Source organism: Benincasa hispida, chromosome 5 (genome assembly GCF_009727055.1).
Source record: "Benincasa hispida cultivar B227 chromosome 5, ASM972705v1, whole genome shotgun sequence".
Lineage (NCBI taxonomy): Eukaryota > Viridiplantae > Streptophyta > Magnoliopsida > Cucurbitales > Cucurbitaceae > Benincasa > Benincasa hispida.
The window spans coordinates 20,255,343-20,260,982 of record NC_052353.1 but is presented as its reverse complement, the minus strand read 5'-3'; the positions used below and the strand labels follow the sequence as shown (position 1 = coordinate 20,260,982).

Sequence of the window (5,640 nt, the reverse complement as noted above, 5' to 3'; positions counted from 1 at the left end):
GAAAAATCTGGGTGGCCCTCCTTTTTGTACCACAGATTGAAAGCTTTGTTGTTGATTTTTCCAGGCAAAATTTGGGTGGTTTCACCACCTGGGGTTATATCTATTGGAATAGGGATTATCTTTCATGAAGCATACCGACTGCGGGTTTATTGGGCATTCCTCCATCGAGTGAGCATCTTTGCAAATGACATAACTTGCGGTCGTTTGAATGATTGCGCTGACCTGCCCTTTCTTCGCTCCCGTATTATTAATTGCGATTCCTTGTATTAAACTCATCATCGCAGTCATTTGATTTTGCAGGGATGCGATGGCCCCATTGTTTGCGTCATTATCTTTAATTCTTAATCTCCTGTCACTTTCCCTCCAATCCTCGTGATTTTTGGAAATGCGATCAAGTATACTCTTAGCCTCCTCATATGTTTTGTCGAGCAGACCACCAGCAGCTGCCGCATTGGCAGCGGTCTGTGAAGAGGGATTCAATCTTTGGTAGATAGTTTCCATTTGCAGGCAATTTGGTAAGCTATTGTGTGGACAGTCTCTTACCAGCTGCTTAAACCTTTCCCAAGCATCGCTAAGCGATTCATCATCTTCTTGTTCAAAATTTCTTATTAATTTCCTTCTCATAGTGTTCTCAGTTGGTGAGAAATACTTCTTCATAAATTTTTCCACCACCTGTTTCCACGAAGTTATCTCTCCCAGTTCGAGAGAATATGCCCAATTCCTCGCCTGATCACACAAAGAAAAGGGAAACAGAGTTAGTTGAACTTCCTCGGTTGAGATATTCGGGAACACAAAAGTGTTGCAGATTTCTATGAAGCTCCGGAGGTGGGCGTGCGGGTCTTCGCCATGCCTTCCTCTAAACTGCCCAGCAGCCTGGATCATCTGCAACATTACCGGCTTCATTTCAAACCTCGATCCATCTAACGGGCGCCTCATGATTCCTGGAGAGAAATCCTAGAGGTTAGGTGACCCATAGTACCGGATGGGTCTATTGCGGTCATTAGCCAGAAGCATGGGGTTGGCCATTATATTATTCGCGTTAGCGGCCCTTGCGTCCGGTTGCTCCGCCATTCTTGGTGTTCATTCTTGTTGTTGTTGGTGGTCTCTTAATCTTCTTTTAAACGTGCTCTCAATCTCCAGGTCGTAATTCGCCAGAGATTGAGAGTTCTGCAAAGAAATTAAAAAATTACCATTAGCAAACTATTTTTCTGAAGTCCCCGGTAACGGCGCCAAAACTTGATGCTTGTATTTATGAAGTGGAAATATGGATGTTATGCATTGATGGAATTGTGTTGTGCACTTAAGTTTCCCCAGTGGAATCTAAGTGTAAATTCCTCTCAGTTTCTTGGTAAGTCCAGGGTCGAACACAAGGACTTATGAAAACAGTATGTGTTGGTAATTTTTATGACAACTTTGTGGTAACCAAGTAAATAAATAAGTGTTGGGTTTGTTGTTTGCGTTGATGAAAAAGAAATAAATAAAGGTGGCGGATTTTAGAAAAGACAGTTGCATTGATAGATGCAATGAGTATGCGATGAACGGGTTGTGAAGATCTTTAGCTAGCATTACTCGGGAATGCGTCAGACTATGCGATCATGTTACTACCATGCACAACAAGTCATTATCCAATGTAAATGCGATGCTCCTAAATCTAGGATGCATGTGTTGAATGTAAAATTTCCATAGAGCTCATCCCTAAGTCTCTACTCTTGTCCTATTCGATGATGCAAAATGCATGAAAGCAAGGTGACCGCATACAATAATATCCTATCAATAGGATGCATGCGATGCGTTGATAACAAATAGTGCTCATTCCTAAGCGCCTATCTCTTGTATTGTGCGTTCTAATTTGACTCTCCCAAGCATAAATTCTGACCTGACCTTCCCAAGCCTAGATCTTGTCTTTAGACTACCCTCCCGAGTATCCCTAATGGACGAATGAAGTATACATAAACAAGATAATCGCAAAGAATGAAGATTCCCTAGTTGTGCTAGCTAAATACTTCTCAACCCATTCAACTGATTTAGCTACTCATGCGTGAATAACAAAGAGTGAACATATATAGAGAAAAAAATTCCATTCTTATAAATGCGTTGAGTACAAAATGACAATGGAAGTTAAAGGTAGAGAGCCTGGTAATAATTCCTTGCTGGCCTATGCTTTTTACACTGAAATCTCTATTCTGATATAAAGATGTTCCAGCTTCTACAGGCGTCGGCCTTCTCTCAGTCCTTGGAGCTTTCAGCGCTCTCCCAAGCTTACCGAAATGATCCACCGGCACAACTTTCTCCCTCGCGTCCGCCTTAAAATAAAAGAAAACAAAAAAAAAAGACGTGCGGACTGATCAACTTGTTAACCCCTTCTCTGAAGAATGCCCTTGGTATTTATAGAGCATCCATGGTGAAAGGCGGCTTCTCTTTCCTTTTTGTACAAATGGGACAACTTTAATTCCTGATGGATGCGCTGAATAATTATCGCCGATAAAGCTGAATGTACTTTGTGACCGTTATCGGTTGTTAACTTAATTTGGATTCGACTGTCATCAGCTTTCTATCCCATTGCTCTTAATTATCCTTTCACTCGGATGCGCCCACCATGTTGCGCTGACCAAGTTGCGACAATCCTTCTTGGGCGAATGTTTGCGAGCACGATCAACGCAAAGCCTCGCAATGAAGTTGCGCTTAAATAATGAATTCTTATGATCGCAATCTTTGCATTGTGTTAACGCATATTCTGCACGAAAATACAAAAATCAATTGTTCTAATGTGTTGGATGCATGCGACTGCAATATTAAGAAATTGATGCTTAATGGATACAAAGTAACATATTTCATCAACGCAATCCAACATTGTTTAACAACTTAGCACCATGATAACGTGCATTTATGCCTATTATCAATTATTAGATTGCGTCCAAAAAGTGTTTAGTTTATAACATTGCGGTCGCATGCGTTCATCGCATAGGAACAGATGATTTTTTATTTTTATGCAGAATATGCGTTGACGCAAGGTGGAAAGAGTGATCACAGGAAATCATTTTTCGAGCGCAGCATTACCGCAAGGCTTTGTGGTGATTTGTGTTCGCAAACATCTGCTAAAGAAAGATTGCCGCATAGAGTCAGTGCAACATGGTGGGCGCATCTGGGTGAAAGGCATAATTAATCACGATGGGACATAAAGCTGATGACGGTCGAATCCAAATTAAGTTGACAGCCGCTAACGATAACAAGTACATTCAGCTTTTCGGTGACAAATATTCGGTGCATCAGTCAGAGAATTAAAGCCATCCCATCTGTGCAATCATAAGAGAGAAGTCGCCTTTCACCTCAAAAGATCTATAAATACTGAAGGCATTCTTCAGAAAAGGAGTTCGGGCCGTTAGAGAATTTTTCCTTAGATAGTTTAGCCTTATTCTTAGATTTTCTTTTGTTCTAAGGCGGAAGCGAGAGAAGGAAGTTGTGTCGATAGATCGTTCTGGTAAGCTTGGGAGAGCGCCGGAAGCTTTAAGATCAGAGAGAGGGCCAGCTCCTGCGGAAGCAGGAATATCTTTTGAACCGAATAGAGATTGCCAGTGTAAAAGCCTCGGTCAGCAAAGGGTTGCTACCAGGGTCTCTACCTTTATCTTCCATTGTCTTTTTGTATTCAAACTCATTTATTTACTTCTCTATACCTATTCACTCTCTGTTATTTACGCATGAGTAGCTAAATCTGTTGAATAGGTTGAGAAGCATTTAGCTAGCACAACTGGGGATCTTCATTCGATGCGATTATCTTGTATTATGTATGTTCCATTCGTCCATTAGAGATACTGGGGAGGGTAGTCTAAGGATAGGATTTAGGCTTGGGAAAGTCAAGTTAGAATCTAGGCTCGAGAGAGTCAGATTAGAACACATAATCAAGATATAGAAGCTTAGGAATAAGCACTGTATGCTATTAACGCATTGCATACATCCTAATGATAGAATATGATTGTGTGCGGTCACCTTGCCTTTATGCATCTTACATCATCGCATAGGAAAAGAGTAGAGACTTAGGAATAAGCTCTATGGACACTTTTGCATTCAACACATGCATCCTAGACTTAGGAGTACTGTATTTGAATTGGAAAATGAATTGTTGTGCATGGTTGTAGCATGATCACATAGTCTGATGTATTCCCAAGTAACGCTAGCTAAAGACCTTCTCAACCCATTCATCTGCATACTCAGTGCATCTATCTGATAATCAACCTTTCCTCAAATCCGTCGCTTTTTTTTATTTTTCATTATTGCAATCAACAAAACCAAACAACTATATGAGTTATCGGTTACTGCAAAGTTTCTAAAATTTACCACTGGAACCTGTTTTCCCAAGTCCCATAGTTCGACCCTCGACTTACCAAGAACTCAGTGGGGTTTACACTTGGATTGCACTGAGAAAACTCGTGCTCAATGCAATTTCATCATCGCATTTTATCCATAATTCCACATCATAAAATAACGCATCAAGTTTTTTGCACTGTTGCTGGAGACTTCGGCAAAATAGTGTGCTAATGGCAATTTTTCTGATTTCTTTGCAGACTCTTAATCTCTGGTGAATTACGACCCGAAAATTGAGAAGACATTTAGATGGAGATTAAGAAACCACCAACAACAACAGTCAGATAAAGAAGAGATGGCGGAGTAGCCTGGAATCGGAGCACCAAAAGAAAACAACGTCATGAAAAATCCAATCCTTCTGGCTAACGATTGCAATAGGCTCATTAGGGACTATGCATCGCCAAACCTCTATGATTTCTCTCGATGAATCATGAGGCTTGCCCTCGAAGGAAGCATATTCAAAATGAAGTCGGTGATGCTGTAGATAATCCAGACTGCAGGACAATTCAGATGACGGCTGGCAAGGACCCGCACGCCCACCTCCATAGTTTTATAGAAATATGCAATAATTTTGTGTTCCCGAACATCTCTGCCGAAGAAGTTCGACTAACTTTGTTGCCATTTTCTCTATGTGATCAGGCAAGAAAATGGGCGTATTTCCTCGAGCCAGGAGAGATCACTTCATGGGAACAGGTCATAGAGAAATTTATGAAGAAATATTTTCCACCTACCGAGAATGCTAGACCAAGGAAACTCATAACTGATTTTGAACAAGACTTGGATGAATCGCTCAGTGATGCCTGGGCGAGGTTTAAGAGGTTGGTTAGGGACTGTCCACACAATGGATTGCCAGACTGCCTTCAAATGGAAATCTTTTTATCATAGTTTAAATCCCGCTTCGCAGACTACTGCCAATGCGGCAGCTATTGGTGGTTTGCTTGACAAAACGTATGATGAGGCTAAGAACATCTTGAATCGCATCTCCGAAAACCACTTGGATTGGAGAGAGAGTGATCAGAGACTGAAAATCAAGGATAATGACGCAAGTAATGGTGCTATTGCTTCACTACAGAATCAGATGACCGCAATGATGAACTTAATTTAGGGAATTGCGATCAGCAGCCCAACACCGCAAAATGGGCAAGTAAATGCAATTATTCAAAACACCGTAAGGTGTGCGACTTGCAGTGATGGGCACGCAATGGAAGAATGCCCACAAAATCCACAGTCTATTTGTAAAAAATAATCCATTTCCGAATACCTACATCCCCAGGTGGAGAA

General features: G+C 41.2%; 1 non-coding gene across 1 annotated transcript; it reads right to left on the bottom strand.

The window, feature by feature from the left end:
* Positions 1–5,100: 5,100 nt before the first annotated feature.
* LOC120078904 lies at positions 5,101–5,207 on the bottom strand. Its single transcript, XR_005482179.1, has one exon. It is a non-coding gene; the product is annotated as a small nucleolar RNA R71 (small nucleolar RNA).
* Between the last annotated feature and the right edge of the window lie 433 nt (positions 5,208–5,640).